This window comes from Rattus norvegicus, chromosome 2 (assembly GCF_021556685.1).
Source record: "Rattus norvegicus strain SHRSP/BbbUtx chromosome 2, alternate assembly SHRSP_T2T, whole genome shotgun sequence".
Lineage (NCBI taxonomy): Eukaryota > Metazoa > Chordata > Mammalia > Rodentia > Muridae > Rattus > Rattus norvegicus.
This window is the reverse complement of record NC_141535.1, coordinates 87,243,959-87,262,195: the sequence shown is the minus strand read 5'-3', so window position 1 is coordinate 87,262,195 and position 18,237 is coordinate 87,243,959. Positions and strand designations below refer to the sequence as shown.

Sequence of the window (18,237 nt, the reverse complement as noted above, 5' to 3'; positions counted from 1 at the left end):
GGTAATTCATTGCTATTTCTTGTCCCTTGCTTCCCCATGGTCTAAATAAACCCATTGAATTTAATTCATCCAATGCAGCAGTATCTACAACTCTAAGGTCTGGCACAAGGAAAATCACAAGAACAAATTCTTTATATGTCCACATGTTCCTCTAACCAGTTTGTGTCTTATAAGATTCATGAAGGTTCTTCTGGGCCTTCCCATTGTAGAGGATTAGGTTTTACATAATATACCCACTCTAGCTTTACAATTCCCCTGACGCTTAAAGCACCCCTCTTCAACATTAAGCCAAGGAATATCAAATATCTCTAATTCCTTTTCAATAGGTATGCCTTCCAATTCTGGATTGTAGTTCATTAAAGTTATAGTCAAATTGACAACCAAGAATAGACATTACCATGTACGTATTTAAATTCTTTTAATAGTGAAAATAAAGATATCTAGAATACAACTCAATATGCAGAGCACTTAAGCTCTGGGACAATGATACATATGCAGAGGAAGAACCAGAAATTTTGAATTCAAGTTGTCCTAATTGTGTCTCTATAAGCAGTCTTCAGTGGCTTCTCATCAGCATCTATTTCCATACTGAATCTCTACAAGAAAAGTGATGGCAAATATTTAGGCTCCAGTGTGGTAGAGGATAAAAGAAAAAACTATGGAGAATCAATTCTGGCTGGATACTTCTTTCATTATTTACAACTTATCTTACTGCTATAGTGTCCCAGATTCAGCTCTTCTCCTAGCACTCCTGCCCTGAGTGAAAAAGATGCCCATGTCAACAAAGTGGCATGTAGCATTTCAGTCTAGCTCCTAAATCATGCAGTCTTCTGAGTCTATTCTCCATGATAACAGAAAGGTCAAAGCAGTAACTGTCATTTTTACCTGCCATCTGAAATGTCTAAATTTTGGTATTTAATCTGTATTGATATAACCCATGCACTGCTTGTCTTTTACTGAAATCATCTGAAATAGGAACAAGATCCTACCCCTGGGCCAAGGATCATCACATCTTCTAGGATACATTGGGCATCTCTGTAGATTCTGAACTGAAAAATTCTATAATAAGAACAGAGTTTCTGGGATGTTAGGATGCCTCAAAGTGTATCATGAGATTTTTTAGGAGGTTCTATGTCTTAACATTGTGTGATGAATGGCATGGCCATCTTACTCATTTTGTCCCTCTTATGTAGTCCCCAAACTGACATCTCTCTGGTGTTTCAAATACAAAACTTTCTCTATATACTAGGTAGGATATTGATTCTTATTCCCAGTTGGCAGTGCTCTTTGGAAGATTTAGGTGGTACATTATTGCTAGAGAAAGTATATCACAGATACTTAACTTTGAGTTTTAAATGTTTTTTACACTTCTAATTCTTTCAATCTGTTCATGCTTTCTGCTTAAGAATGTGAGCTCTCTGCTGTCTCTCTTGGTTGCCACTACTCTCCAGCATGATGTACTCATAAGATACTAAAATAGTAAGGGGCCAAATAAATCCTTTCATCTATAAACTATTTTAATCATGGACTTTTGTCACAGTAACAGAAATTTAACTAATATAGTTTTATTCCCCTAACTTACGTTCGAGCATTTTGCATCCATGACTGTAAATGAGATTGACAGCAATTACCAGGAGTAGTTTGTATCCAAGGAGTGCAGCTGCAAGGATTTTAGTAATGTGTGATGTCTTCAGTTCTGAAAATCAAGGAGTAGGGGGAACAATTAAAAATTCACAATGTGGTCTCTTTTTGGGTTTGGGCTCATTGTTTTGGCCCATTGCTTAACTTTTAAGCCTAACAAAGCTCTAAGGAGTTTGAGTCTATTTTTTCCCCATGAAATTCACTGGTTTAACTTAGAAAACATGATAAAGAGCATGTCTACATTTAAAAGAATGAAAATAAATGTATATTTATCAACTGCACAAAACCCAAGTCCAAGTGGAACAAAAACAAACAAACAAAAAAAGACTGGATCCAATAAATCTCATAGAAAAGAAACTGGCAAATATCTTAAACGCATAGGTACTGAAATTAATTTCCTAAACAGAATATCAATGGCTCAGGCTCTAGGACCAACAATTGATAAATGGGATCTCATGAAACTATGAACTTCTGTAAGGAAAATGGCACTGTCAATAGGACAAAACTGCAGCCTAAATACTGGGAAAAGATCTTGAAGAAACCTAATGTAACAGAGAAGTAATATTCAAAATTCAAAGAACTCAAGGAGGTAGTCCCCAAGGAAGCAAATAACACAATTAAAAATGTTTATAGAGTTAAACCGATAATTCTCAACATAGGATTCTGGAATGGTCAAGTCATTAAAGTAATGTTCAAAATCCTTAGTCATTGGGGAATTACAAATCAAAAAACTGCAAGGTTCCATCTTACAGCCATCAGAATAGCTAAGAAAAATCTCAAGAGATAGCACATGCTGACGAGAATGGGGAGCAACAAGAACACATTTTAATTGCTGGTGTGAGTGCAACTTTGTATAACCACTTTCAAAATCCATTTGGTAGTTTTTCAGAAAACAGAAAATAATTCTATCTCAAGACCCAGCTATACCAGTCTTTGGCAAATACCCAAAAGATGCTCCAATATACCAAAAAGATGCCTGATTAACTATGTTCATAGCAGCTTTATTCATAATAGTCTAAAACTTGAAACAATGTAGATATCCCTTAAATCTAGAATGGATTTAAAAAACATGGGAAATCTAAACAATGGATTACTATTCAGCTATGAAGAACAATGGCATCATGAATTTTGCAGGCAAATGGATGGAACTTGAGAATGTCATCCTGAGTGAGACCTAGTCCCAAAAAGACAGGTGTAGTATGTACTCACTTATAAATGGATATTAGTTACAAAATACAGGCACCATGCTATATTCTGCAGTCACAAAGATGCTAAAGAAGAAGGAAGCCACTATCAAGGAAGTGAGAATCTCACCTAGAAGTGTGAATAAAATAGGCATAAGAGACAAATGAGGGGAGGGATTTGGGAAGGTGGGATTTGGGGAGAGGTATAATGGTTTCAGAATCAGGTGTGGAAAGGATTAGAGAGATGGCTAGTTGGCCATGGAAATTAATGGAAATCTACAATTGATAGGGGTGAGCACATGAAAGGTCTGTATGATGAAACAGAGACCTGGAATAAGGAAGGCATTCAAGAATCAATAGGGTTGATCTTACTTGGGACTTACTATCTTGATGTCATGGGACCTGAAGAGGCCATTATCTGTAGCCAGACTGAGCCAGACAGTAACCTCAGGGGAGTGATAGAGCCACCAACCCACACACAAAACTTCCAATCCAAGATAGTTCATGTCTCCAAGAGATACAGAAATGGGGCAATGGAACAGAGACTGAGGGAATAGCCATCCAATAAATGGTCCAGGTTGAGACACATCCCATGAATAAGCACCAACCCTTAACCCTACTAATGATACTGTTATGTTTACAGACAGGAGCATGTAGTCCTCTGAGAGGCTCCACTCAGCTGCTGACTGAGACATATACAGACACCCACAGATGAACAGTAAATGGAGTTTGAGGATTCTTTTAAAAGAATAGTAGGAAAGATTGTGGGCCCGAAGGGGTTGGGAGCGCCACAGGAAAACAACATAGTCAACTAACCTGGACCTTTGGGACTCTCAGGGTCTGAATCACCAACCAAAGGACATACAGTGATGGATTTAGGCCTCCTTGTACATAAATAGCAGATGTGCAGCTTGGCCTTCATGTGGGTCCCTCACTACTGAAACAGGGACTATACCAAAAGCTTTTACCTGAATGTGGGATTTGTTCTTCTAGCTTTGCTGCCTTGCCTACATACAGTGAGAGAGGAACTGCATAGTGTCACATGGACTCAATGTGCTTCATTGGTGGAGGATTATCAGAGGGACCCCACTTGCTTAGTGGAGAAGAGGAAGGATGTGGGGAAAGGATTGTAAGAGGAGGTGAGTAAGAGGGGGGCGGCGAGTGGGATGTAAAGTGAATAAGTTAAAAAGAAAAAAGTAAAAGAAAGAAAAAATAGGTGTCCATTTCTCCATTGTACCAGTGTCAGGTCTGTAACTTACAGCACTATATTTTATCAACAAAATTTTACAGAAAGTTGATGAAATTCAAACTGAACCTTTTACAAGGGTAATTGGGTCTTCAGAACACGAATGAGTTCTGGCATATTCCAGATCCAAAGCAAATTATTCTGGATCATATTTGCCCCTCCTATTATATTATCTTCCTTTGTCCCTGACCAAACATCTTTGTGGCAATTCAGGTGAATCATCTGGAGTGTACAAGCAGACTACTAGTTTTACTGTGAAATGTATTAACTCAGTAGATTATTAGTTTCAATCAACCTAAACATTTAGGGTTTCATAAGTTTATATCTAGAGTCTCAATCATGTTTATCTGCTATTTGGTAACACACCCCTTCCATGTTTTCACCAATTAATTTTTTAAAAGAGTCTTGATTTATGACCTTCTTCTATTTCCCCAAAAATTTACAAACTGCTTCCATAGATGGATGCCAGGTCATCCAAATCTGTGTTCCTGCAATATCGTAACTGATAGTTGGATTCAGAATGAAATATTTATTGTCCTCTTTAAGGAGATAATTGTAGTTCTAGCTCAACTGTTAAATGCTTATTTTTAGAGTCCTGTGGGTCAGGGAATACAGTTTCCACAATTCTGGGAGAATTGATCCCTAGGGAGGGTTACAAAGTTAGTTTGATTCAGAGATGCTCCTAATTGGTGGTACTTTGGAAGATCCTTGCTTGCCCCAAGATGATGTAAGTCTTTCAAGTACTCAGGAATAGCTGTGAACTGGATATACACATGAAAGAGTTGGTAAATGGAAAGGATGGGAGTTGATAGGGTGCTTTGTATAGATATAAGCATTTTGGAAAATTCCAGATATGGGGGAAATGAAAGAAACCTGGTGAAGTATAAATCAACCTGATGGGAACACTTGCAGGAATGCATGCAAGAAATGTATGAAATTTTTTTACATAACAGTTCATATTTTAGAGTAATAGTGATAAAAAACTGCATGGTGTTGGTACAAAGACAGACATGTTGATTGATGGAATAAAATTGAAGATCTAGAAATAAAACCACACACTTATGTACACTTGACCTTTGACAAAAATGTCAAAAATATACAATAGAAAAATGAAAGCATTTTCACTAAATGGTGCTGGTTTAACTGGAAGTCTGTATGTAGAAAAATGAAAATAGATTCATATTTGTCACCTTGACAAGTAGCTCAAGTTCAAGTGCATCAAGGACCTAAACATAAAACCAGACACTCAGAATCTAATTGAAGAGAACGTGGGAAAGAACCTTGAGATCGTTGGCACAAAGGGAAATTTTCTAAGAAGCACTGCGATGGCTCTTGCTCTAAGATCAAGAATTGATAAATGGGACCTCATGTTACTGAGAAGCTTCTGAAAGGCAAAGGCCTTACTCAACAAGACCAATCAGCAACCTACAGATTGGGGAAAATCTTCACTAACCCTACATCCGATAGAGGGCTAATGTCCAAAATATACAAAGAACTCAAGAAGCTAAACACTAAAAAATCCATACAACCCAATAAAAAAACTGGGGTATAGAATTAAACAAAGAATTTACAACAGAGAAATCACGAATGGCTGAGGGACACTTAGTGCTCAAAATCTTCAGTCATCCGAGAAATGTAAATAAAAAACGAGACAGAGATTTCACATTTCACCAATCAAAATGGCTAAGATCAAAGCCTCAAGTGACAGCACATGTTGACAAGGATGTGGAGAAGAGGAACACTCTTCCACTGGTGCCCCAACAAGGCTATTCTCTGCTACATATGCAGTTGGAGTCCTGGGTCAGTCCATGTATAGTCTTGTGGTAGTGGTTTAGTCCCTGGAAGCTCTGGTTGGTTGACATTGTTGTTTTTATGGGGCTGCAAGCTCCTTCAACTCGTTCAATACTTCTTCTAATTCCCCCCTAGGCAGTCTTATTCTTAGTTCGGTGGTTTATTGCTAGCATTGAGCTCTGTATTGGATATGCTCTGGATGTGTCTCTCAGGAGAGATCTATATCCAGTACCTTTCTGAGTGCATTTTTTACCTTCATCAATCTTATCTAGTTTTTGTGGATATATATATATATATATCTGGGCCACATGTCTGTCAGGCTGTGAATGGTCATTCTTTGAGTCACTGTTCTAAACTTTGCTTCCATATGCCCTCCTATGAATATTTCTTCCCCTTTTAAGAAGGAGTGGGAGCATCTGCATTTTGTCATCCTTCTTCTTGAGCTTCCTGTGGTCTGTGGATTGCATCTTGGGTAATTCGAGTTTTTTGGCTAATATCCACTTATCAATGAGTGCATACCAAGTTTATTTTTCTGTGATTGAGTAACCTCACTCAGGATGATATTTTTAGTTCATTCGATCTGCCTATGATTTTAAGGAAGTCATTGTTTTTGATATGTGAGTAGTATTCTATTGTGTAGATGTACCAAATTTTTTGAACCCATTCCTCTGTTGAAGGGCATCTGGGTTCTTTCCAGCTTCTGGCTATTATAAATAAGGCTGCTATGTACTTAGTGGAGCATGTGCCTTTGTTGTATGTTGGAGCATTTTTTGGGTATATGCCAAAAAGAGGTATAACTGGTTCCTCAGGTAGTGTAATGTCCAATTTCCTGAGGAACCACCAGACTGATTTCCAGAGTGGTTGTACCAGTTTGCAACCACACCAACAATGGAGGAGTGTTTCTCTTTCCCCTCATCCTCACCAGTATCTGCTGTCACCAGAATTTTTTATCTTAGACATTCTGACTGGTGTGAGGTGGAATCTCAGGGTTGTTTTGATGTGCATTTCCCTGATAATTAAGAATGTTGAACATTTCTTTAGGGGCTTTTTGGCCATTTGATAATCCTCAGCTGAGAATGGTTTGTTTAGTTCTGTACCCCATTTTTTAGTAGGATGGTTTGGCTCTCTGGAGTCTAACTTATTGAGTTCTTTGTATATTTTGGAAATCAGCCCTCTATCAGATGTAGGATTGGTAAAGATCTTTTCCCAGTCTGTTGGTTGCAGTTTTGTCCTAATGACCATGTCTTTTGCCTTACAGAAGCTTTGCAGTTTTATGAGGTCCCATTTGTTGATTCTTGACCTTAGAGCATAAACCATTGGTGTTTTACTCAGGAAAATTTCCTCAGTGCCCATGTGCTCGAGACTCTTTCCCACTTTTTCTTCTTTTAGTTTGAGTGTATCTGGGTTGATGTTGAGGTCCTTGATTCACTTGGACTTAAGCTTTGTACATGGTGATAAGAATGGATCGATTTGCATTCTTCTACATGCTGACCTCCCTCCAGTTGAACCAGCACCATTTGTTTAAAATGCTATCTTTCTTCCATTGGATGTTTTTAGGTCCATTGTGAAAGATCAAGTGGCTATAAGTGTGTGGGTTCATTTCTGGGTCTTCAATTCTGTTCCATTGATCTACTGGCCTGTCAATGTACCAATACCATACAGTTTTTATGACTATTGCTCTGTAAAACTGCTTGAAGTCAGGGATGGTGATTCCCCCAGAAGTTCTTTTATTGGTGAGTATAGTTTTTGCTATCCTGGTTTTTTTGTTATTCTAAATGAATTTGCAAATTGCTCTTTCTACCTCTATAAAGTATTGAGCAGGAATTTTGGTGGGGATTGCGGTGAATCTGTAGATAGCTTTTGTCAAAATGGCCATGTTTACTATATTAATCCTGCCAATTCTTAAGCATGGAAAACCTTTCCATCTTCTGAGGTCATTCTCAATTTCTTTCTTCAGATATTTGAGGTTCTTTCCATCTTCTGAGATCATCTTCAGTTTCTTTCTTCAGATATTTGAGGTTCTTGTCATACAGATCTTCCTCTTGTTTGGTTAAAGTAACACCAAGATATTTTGTGTTATTTGGGACTATTGTGAAGGGTGTCATTTCCTTAATTTCTTTCTCAGTCTGTTTATCCTTTGAGTAGAGGAAGGCTACTGATTTGTTTGAGTTACTTTTATACCGCAACACTTGGCTGAAGTTGCTTATCAGGTTAAGTAGTTCTCTGAGGGAACTTTTGGGGTCACTTAAGTATACTATCATATGAACTGCAAATAGTGATACTTTGATTTCTTCCCTTCCCATTTTATCCTTTTGAAGTACTTTCACTCTCTGATTGCTCTGGCTAGAACTTTGAATACTATATTGAATAAGTAGGGAGAGAGTGGGCAGCCTTGCCTAGTCCCTGATTTTAGTTTGATGTTAGCTACTGGTTTGCTGTATATTACTTTTCCTATGTTTAGATATGGGCCTTGAATTCCTAATCTTTCCAGGACGTTTATCATGAAGGGGTGTTGAATTTTGTCAAATGCTTCCTCAGCCTCTAATGAAATGACCATGTGATTCTTATCTTTGAGCTTGTTTATATAGTGAATTACATTGATGGATTTTCATTTATTAAACCATCTCTGCATCCCTGGGATGAAGCCTACTGGATCATGAAGGATGATCATTTTGATGTGTTCTTGGATTTGGTTTACAAGAATTTTATTGAGTATATTTGCGTCAATATTCATAAGGGAAATTGGTCTGAAGTTCACTTTCTTTGTTGGGTCTTTGTGTGGTTTTGGTGTAAGAGAAATTGTGGCTTCATAGAAGGAATTCCATAGTGCTCCATCTGCTTCAAGTTTGTGGAATAGTTTGGACAGTATTGGTATGAGGTCTTCTATGAAGGTCTGATAGAATTCTGCACTGAACCCATCTGAACCTGGGCTCTTTCTGGTTGGGAGAATTTTAATGACTGCTTCTATTTCTTTAGGGGTTGTGGGGTAGTTTAAATGATTTATTTGTTCCTGATTTAACTTTGGTACCTGGTATCTGTCTATAAAACTGTCCATTTCCTCTACATTTTCCAATTTTATTGAATATAGGCTTTTGTAGTAGGATCTGATGATTTTTCTAATTTCTTCAGATTCTCTTTTTATGTCTCACTTTTCATTTCTGATTTTTTTTAATTTGGATACACTCTCTGTCACTTCTGGTTATTCTGGCTAAGGGTTTATCTATCTTGTTGATTTTCTCCAAGAACCAGTTCCTACTTTTGTTGATTTTCTTGTATAGTCCTTTTTGTTTCTACTTGGTTGATTTCAGCTCTGAGTTTGATTATTTCCTGCCTTCTATTCATCTTGGGTTTATTTATTTCATTTTGTTCTAGAGCTTTAAGGTGTGCTGTCAAGCTGCTGACATATGCTCTCTCCTTTTTCTTCTTGCAGGCACTCAGAGCAATGAATTTTCCTCTTAGTAATGATTTAATTGTGTCCCATAAGTTTGGGAATGTTCTATCTTCATTTTCATTAAATTCTAAGACATCTTTCAATTCTTTATTTCTTCCTTGACCAAGTTGTTATTGAGTAGAGCATTGTTCAACTTCCATGTATATGTGGGCTTTTTGTTCTTACTGTTGTTATTGAAGACCAGTCTTAGTGCATAGTGATCTGATAGGATGGATGGGATTATTTCTATCTTATTGTATCTGTTGAGTCCTGGTTTGTTACTGATTATATGGTCAATTTTGGAGAAGGTTCTGAGAAGAAGGTATATACTTTTGTGTTAGGATGGAATGTTTTATATCTGTTAAATCTAATTGGTTCCTAACTTCTGTTAGTTTCTCTATGTCTCTGTTTAATTTCTGCTTCCTGATCTGTCCAGTGATGAGAATGGGGTGTTGTTATCTCCTACTATTATCGTGTGAGGTGCAATGTGTGCTTTGAGTTAAGTAAGGTTTCTTTTATGAATGTAGGTGCCCTTGCATTTGGAACATAGATATTTAGGATTGAGAGTTCATCTTGGTGAATTTTTCTTTGATGAATACGAAGTGTCCTTCCTTGTCTTTTTTAATGACTCTTGGTTGAAAGTCAATTTCATTTGATATTAGAATGGCAACTCCAGTTTGTTTTTTGGTCCATTTGCTTGGAAAATTGTTTTCCAGCCATTTACACTGAAGTAATGTCTGTCTTTGTCTCTGACGTGTGTTTCCTGCATGCAGCAAAATGCTGTGTCCTCTTTACGTATCCAGTCTGTTAATCTATGGCTGTTTATTGGGGAATTGAGTCCGTTGATGTTGAGAGATTTTAAGGAATAATGATTGTCGCTGCCCATTATTTTTGTTGTTATGGGTGGAATCATGTTTGTTTGTCTCTCTTTTCATTTCATTGCAAGGAAATTATATTCTCGCTTTCTGTACAGTATAGTTTCTCTCCTTGTGTTGGAGTTTTCCATCTATTATCCTTTGTAGGGCTGGATGTGTAGAAAGATATTGTATAAATTTGGTTTTGCATTGGATTATCATGGTTTCTCCATCTGCATTAATTGAAAAATTTGATGGACACAGTAGCTTGGCCTGGCATTTATGTTCTCTTAGAGTCTATTTGACATCTGTCCTGGATTTTCTGGCTTTCATAGTCTGTGGTGAGAAGTCTTCTGTAATTCTGATAGGTCCCCCTTTATATGTCACTAGACCTTTTTCCCTTACTGCTTTTAATATTCTTTTTTTGTTTTGGTGTTTTAACTATTATGTGATGGGGGGAATTTCTCTTCTGGTCCAATCTATTTGGAGTTCTATAGGCTTCTTGTATGTTTATGGGCATCTATTTCTTTAGGTTAGGGAAGTTTTCTTCTATATTTTTGAATATATTTACTGACCCCTTAGGTTGGCAGTCTTCCCTTTGTTCCATACCTATTATCCTTAATTTTGATCTTCTCATTGTGTACTGGATTTCCTGTATGTTTTGGGCTATTAGCTTTTTGAATTTTACATTATCTTTGACAGTTGTTTCAATGTTTTCTATGGTATCTTCTGCCCCTGAGATTCTCTCTTCTATCTCTTGTATTCTGTTGGAGATGCTTGTATCTATGACTCCTGATCTCTTTCTTTGGTTTTCTATATCCAGGGTTGTCTCTGTTTGTGCTTTCTTTATTGTTTCTATTTTCATTTTTATTTCCTTCACCTGTTTAGTTGTGTTTTCCTGTAATTCTTTCAGTGATTTTTGTGTTTTCTCTCTAAGGGCTTCTACTTGTTTACTTGTGCTTTCCTGCATTTCTCTAAGGGAATTCTTTATGTCTTTCTTAAAGTTCCCCATCATTATCAAAAAATATGTTTTCAAATCTAAATCTTGCTTTTCTGGTGTGTTTGGATATCCAGTATTATCTTTGTTGAGAGCACTGGGCTCTGATAATACCTAGTAGTCTTGGTTTCTGTTCATTAGGTTCCTGAACTTGCCTCTATCCATTGGGTTGTCTCTGTTGTTTATTTGTCTTGCTGTTTCTGGGAGTGACTTGACCCTGCTGTAGGCCTCAGTGTCAGCACTCCTGTAAAACTGTTTTCTTGTTTTCTTTCTGCCTTTCCTGAGAACAAGTGTTCTGTTCTCAGCTGTGGTGGCACTCCTAGAGACTGTCCTCCAGATCTAGTCATGGGCAGGAATCAAAGGGTCCTGCCCCTGATTGCTTGTTTAGGTCCTTGTACCCCTTGGGCACAGTTGGCATTATGCAATTACCTCTTGGGTCTGGACTGTGGATAGAGGGTATTCTCCTCTGACTTCTCAGCAGTATCCACACTTCTGAGGTTCCAGCTCTCTCCTCCATGGGATTTGGGTGCAGGGAGCTGTTTGGGCAGATCAGTTCAGTCTTGGTGGCAGACCAGGACCATGGGTACCGGAGGCTGTCTGTTCCTATATTCCTCTGTCCAGAGGCACTGTGCAGTTTCCCCTTGGACCAGAGATGTGGGCCGAGGTATGCAAAGGTGGCAGTCTATCCTGTGACCTCAGGACGTCTGCACTCCAGGGTAGTTCACTCTCTTCCCCACAGGATTTGGGTGCAGGAAACTGTGGAATGGTATCAGTTCACTTCTGGGTAGAGCCAGGAACAGAAAGTGCCCTGACCCAGAGGACTTCTGCCTCTGTATATCCTGAATACACCAGGCAGGTCACTTGGTAGCAGAAAAGTGGGTCTTGCCTCTGCTCTCAGCTGTGGCGGCACTCTTGTCAACTGTCTTCCAGCTCTAGGTGTGGGCAGGAATCAAAGGGTCCTGCCTCTGATTGCTCTTGTAGGTCCTTGCACCCAGCAGGCAGAGTTGGCACTATGCAATTCCCTCTTGGGTCTGGACTGTGGGCAGAGGGTATTCTCCTCTGACTTCTCAGAAGTATTCACACTTCTGAGGTTCCAGCTCTCTCCCCCACGGGATTTGGGTGCAGGGAGCTGTTTGGCGGGATCAGTTTGGTCCTGGGAGCAGACCAGAACCATGGGTATTGGCGGCTGTCTGTTCCTATATCCCTCTGTCCAGAGGCACTGTGAACTTTCCCCTTGGATGAGGGAGGTGAACCGAGATGTCCAGAGGGGGCAGTCTGTCCTGTGGCCTTGGGATGTTGGGATGTTTGCACTCCTGGGTGGTCTTCTCTTTTCCTCACAGGATTTGTGTGCTTTCATGGTCTTTTTACAGCCACTAATGTGAGACAGTTTGAGAAATATAAGTTGGGTGAGGCAGACAGACAAACGTATGAATTTAATCCATTTTCCGGAAGGGGAAACCTCTTATATATAGCATGTGCTCTCTTCTCCTCAGCTTTCTTGGTCCGGAGATGGAGTATCGTGAACTTAAGTATATTGTGGTCCTTCTACATTTTTCTTTTTTTGCTGTTCATAGAGTATTCAACACTATTTCAACCTGTAGGAGAAATCAAGGATAAAAATGAAAATGTAGTACTTACCAAATACTAACAACTGAGTGCCACCTCCACACTGAGTCTCAATGTCAGGCTCTACTATTCCTTTCTGGAACTTCACACAGTAGTAGGTACCTGCGTCAGCAGGTGTGACATTACTGATGCGGATAGAAAAGTCCAGGTTGTCTCTCTTTGTAGCATCTGAGACATATGTTACTCTGGGGAAATGGTCTCGGTTGAAGTTATATATCAGGTGCCTATTGTGTCCTACACCCCTGAACCACTTGATGGGCCCCACAGGGGTGAGAGATGTGACTGTGCAATTCAGAGTGACTGATCCTCCAGCATCAACACAAACTGATTTCACAGACTGGATCACCTTCAGCTCTTTCATATCTGCTACTGCAATAAAATAATAACAACAACAACATCAAAAACCAAACAATAACAACAACAACAACAACAATAACAAAACAGTTAGTGCTCATCCTGGTGGACAGCCACGGGCTCTTCAAGTGTATGAGAAAAAAAAACATACTCACTATAACTCAGCACGAACATTAGTATAGTTCTTCTAATGTGGGCTTTTTAATACAAGAATATAATACAGAAAAGACAATTGAATAACAGAGATAATTGGAAGTTGGCAGTATTCTAATTGAACCCCTAAATTTATATGGTGTTATCATGCTTCATACAGTATTTGTTTCTGTTTCATTTTCTGTGAAAGTGGCCTAGGGATATTCTGTTATAATAGTGTTGTGTGTGATTATGTAACTCTTTTACCCCAATGACATATGAACATAAGTGCTTAAGTATACATTTGATTACAAAATCCTTCTGATGGTGTTTGGTTTATCAGGTAGAGTGATCATGCTATAAAATGTCTATGCATACTAATTAAAAATTAAACCCCCAACCAGAAAAGGTAAGTGCCTCATCTATTCTCTCAACCCTTCCATCCTCATTTCCTTGATTTAGAGCCCAAAGAAACAATGTCCTCACACTGAGCACAAATCTCTACCTTTCCTCCTACTTTACTTTCTCCCAGTTCCACTACTCAGGGGAACATTCACTGTTCAGGTGCTGGCCATACCATTAAAAAATGGCAAGAGCCTTACCTACAGCCTGAACTTTCTACTTCATTGGTTTGGAAGCCATTACCCAAGCCCCTCATACATTCCACTACACACTGCCCCTACCTCATTCAATGTACTTTCCCCTATTTGAGCAGAGATTCACTGCTCATGTGCAGAGCACATGATCCTGAACAGGTAAGATCGCCATCTGCAACTGAAACCCTTCTACTCCCTCTTTTCATCATAAATGAGTGAAGCTTCTAACATGAAATTGGATGGTATGCATTGAGGAGCTCTGCCCTGTCCATTCATCCATCTATTCAAATGTTTATATCTGTTTGTCTATATGTACATGTGAAGGTATATTTATGCATGTAAACGTTTGGAAATGCTTGTAGAGATGATTGTACCTGTATAAAGCATTTTAATTCCCTTCCTTCCTAGCTGGCTCACAAAGTGTTAACACATCTCACTACAGAGTCTTCTGGCTGCCTGGACAGAATAGAGAACAATAGCAATAATATTTTCACTCAATTTCCTGCAGCTACACATCAGGTATTACTCTCCCACGTTAGTAATTTTTAAACACAGAATAAGCAAGAAAGTTTTTTAGAAAATTTTTTAAAAGTTTTAAGCAGCAATCCAGTAGAGTTAGATAAATAGAAGGCCAGAGACCATAAGCATTCAAAGCTACCTCTATATCCAATGATGTGTCTCACTTCAAATCATTTCAAGGTGAGCTGGATCCTGGAATGAACACATATCTCAACTTCCACACCACCATATAGCCCCAGATTCCTGTTATTCATGTAAATATTCATTGCTCAGGTGAAGATCATGAAATTCAGAAAAGGTAAGAGACATACCTGCTGTATTAAACCTCCTGTATTCTCAGTTTGCAAGTCATGACACAAGCCACTAACACCTCCTGCTGTCCACTGACCCTTTCTATACACCTTCGCCTAATAGGACAGACAATGAGTGCAGGCCACAGAAGGAAGACAAGATATGATCCCTCCTGTTATGTGAAAACACCAACAAATTCTGTTCAGGATAAAGAGACCCAAGTTTCTGATACATCATTTACTACCTGCTCCTTGTTGCCATACCCCACCCTTTTATATTATCCATTGATAATGCAAACTCCCCTAACCTAAAGAAAGAAATGCCCATAAACTTACAAGAAGCCTACAGAACTCCAAAGACATTGTACCAGGAAAGAAATTTCTCCCATCACATAATAGTCAAATCACCAAATGCACAAAACAAAAACAACAACAACAAAAAAAGAATGTTAAAAGCAGGAAGGGGAATAGGTCAAGTAACATATAAAGGCGGACATATCACAATTATACCAGAATTCTCAGCAGAGACTATGAAAGCCAAAAGATCCTTGACAGATGTCATGCAGACCCTAAGAGAAAAAATTCCAGCCCAGGTTATGATATCCAGTAAAACTCTCAATTAACTTAAATGGAGAACACAAGATATTGAAGAATAAAATCAAATTCACACAAAACCTTTCCACAAATCCGGCCCTACAAAGAATAATACATGGAAAACTCTAAAACAAGGATGGAAACTACACCCAAGAAAAAGCAAGAATGTACTCTCCTTGCAAGAAAACCAAGAGAAGAGAGCCATACAAACATAATTCCACCACTAACAACAAAAATAACAGGAAACAACAACTAATCCTTAATATCTCTTAATATCAGTGAACTAAATTCCCCAATATAAAGATATAGACTAACAGAACAGACACAAAAAGAGGATTCAACATTTTGCTGTATAAAAGAAACATACCTCGGTGACAAAGACACTAACTCAGATTTAAAGCCTGGGAAAAATTTTTCCAAGCAAATGGTGACAAGAAACAAGCTGCAGTAGCCATACTACTATTGAATAAAATTGACTGTCAACTAATTGTTTTCAAAAAATATTAGAAAGGACACTTCATATTCATCCAAGAAAAAAGTTCAACAAGATGAAATCTTAATCCTGAATATCTAAGCTCCAAATGCAAGGGCACCTAAATTCATAAAAGAAACTTTACCGAAGTTCAAAACTCATGTTGCACTTTACAAGTAATAGTGAGAGATTACAACAACCCACTCTCATCAGTGGACAGATCATGGAAACAGAAACTAAACAGAGACACAAATGGATTTAACACACACACACACACACACACACACACACACACACACACACACATTTCATTCTTAAAAAAATATACCTCCTTATTAACGCATGGTACCTTTTCCAAAATTGACCATATAATCGGTCACAAAACAGGCCTCAACAGATACAAGAAGATTCAAATAGTCCTATGCACACTATGAGATCACCACAAAGTAAGGCTCATCTTAATTAATAACAAAAGCAATAGTAAGCCCACATACACAGAGAAGCTGAACAATGATCTACTCAATCATGACATGGTCTAAGAATAAATAAAGAAAGAAATTAAGGATGTCTTAGAATTTTATGAAAATGAGGCACAACATACCCAAATTTATGGGAAACAATGAAACAATGAAAGCAGTGCTAAGAGAGAATTTCATAGCTCTGGGTGCCTCCAAAAAAAAAAAAAATTGGAGAGCTTGCAGCTTGACACTAGCTGCTTGATGGCACACCTAGAGGCTCCAGAACCAAAAGAAACAAATACACCCAAGGGGAATACACAGCAGGAAATAATCAAACTTAACTGAAGTCAACCCAAATGAAACAAATAGAATTATACAAAGAATCAACAAAACCATGAGCTGGTTCTTTGAGAAAAACAGTAAGAAAAATAAATCATTACCCAGAATCAACAAAAAGTAAGAGAGTGTATGTGAATTTTTTAAAAAAGAAATGAAATGGGAGATATAACAGCAGAATGAGAAAAATTTAAAAAAAGTCATCAGATCCAACTATATTCAACAAAACTGGAAAATTTAGATGCAATGAACAATTTTCTAGACAGATATCAGATAACAAATTTAAATCAGGATCAGAGAAAGAATCTAAACTGTCCCATAACTTCTAAAATAATAAAAGCATTTATTAAAAGTCTCCCAGCCAAAAAAAAAAAAACCCAGGACCAGATGGGTTTAATAGAGATTTCTATCAGATCTTCATAGAAGACAATACCAATACTGTCTAAACTATTCCACAAAATAGAAACCCAGGGTATAGTAACACATTCATTCTTTGAAGCCACAATTATGCTTATACCTAAACCACAAAAAGACTCAACAAAGAAAGAGAACTTCAGACAAATTTCCATTAAGAATATTGATGCAAAAATACTCAATAAAATTCTCACGACCTTAATCCAAGAAGTCATCAACATGATCATCCAATATAATCAAGTAGGCTTCATCTCAGGGATGTAGGGATGGTTTAACAAATGGAAACCCATCAATGTAATCATATATATATATATATGATTATATTGAATATATATATGTATATATATATATATATATAATAGGAAAAAAACACATGATCATCTCATTACATGTGAAAAAGCATTTGACAAAACTCAACACCCCTTCATGTTAAAAGTCTTGGAATGATCAGTAATTCAAGACCCACACCTAAACATAGTAAAAGCAATACACAGCAACCCAGTAGCCAACATCAAACAAAATGGAGAGAAACTTGAATCAATCGTGCTAAAATCAGGGACTAGACAAGACTGCCAAATCTCTCCCAACTTATTCAATATGGTACTTGAAATTCTAGCCAGAGCAACCAGACAATGAAAAGGGGTCAAAGGGATCTAAATTGAAAAGGGAAAAGTCAAAATATCACTATTTGCAAATGATATGATAATATAATTAAGCCACCCCATAAATTTCACCAGAGAACTCCTATACCTGATAAACCACTTCAGCAAAGTGGCTGGAACTAAAATTAACTCAAATGAATCAGTAGTCTTACTCTACTTAAAGGATAAACAGGCTAGACAGAAATTAGGAAAATGACACCCTTCGCAATAGTAGCAAATAACATAAAAGACTTCAGTATGACTGGAGCCAAGCAAGTGAAAGATCTGTATAACAACAACTTCAAGTTTCTGAAGAAAGACATTGAAGAAGATCTCAGAGGACAGAAAAATCTTCCATCCTCATGCATTGGCAGAATTAATATCGAAAACATTGCCAATTTGCCAATAGCAACCTACAGTCTCAACGCAAGTCCCATAAAATTCCAATGTGATTTTTTCATAGAGTTAGAAAGATCAATTTGTAAATTCATTTGGAATAACAAAAAATAAACAAGTTATTGAAAACTATCCTCAACAGTAAAAGAACATCTGGGGGAATCACCATCCCTGATCTGAAGCTATATTACAAAGCAATAGTGATCAAAACTGTATGTTACTGGTATATAGACTTGCAAGTAGATAAATGAGATAAAATTCAAGAC

General features: G+C 37.8%; 1 pseudogene across 1 annotated transcript in view; it reads right to left on the bottom strand.

Moving 5' to 3' along the window:
- Positions 1-401: 401 nt before the first annotated feature.
- Positions 402-18,237, bottom strand: part of Sirpb2l1 (signal-regulatory protein beta 2-like 1) — a 56,884-nt pseudogene continuing 39,048 nt past the window's right edge. The window contains 3 exon segments of the transcript NR_190565.1: positions 402-596; positions 1,583-1,696; positions 12,782-13,138. The product of NR_190565.1 is annotated as a signal-regulatory protein beta 2-like 1 (transcript).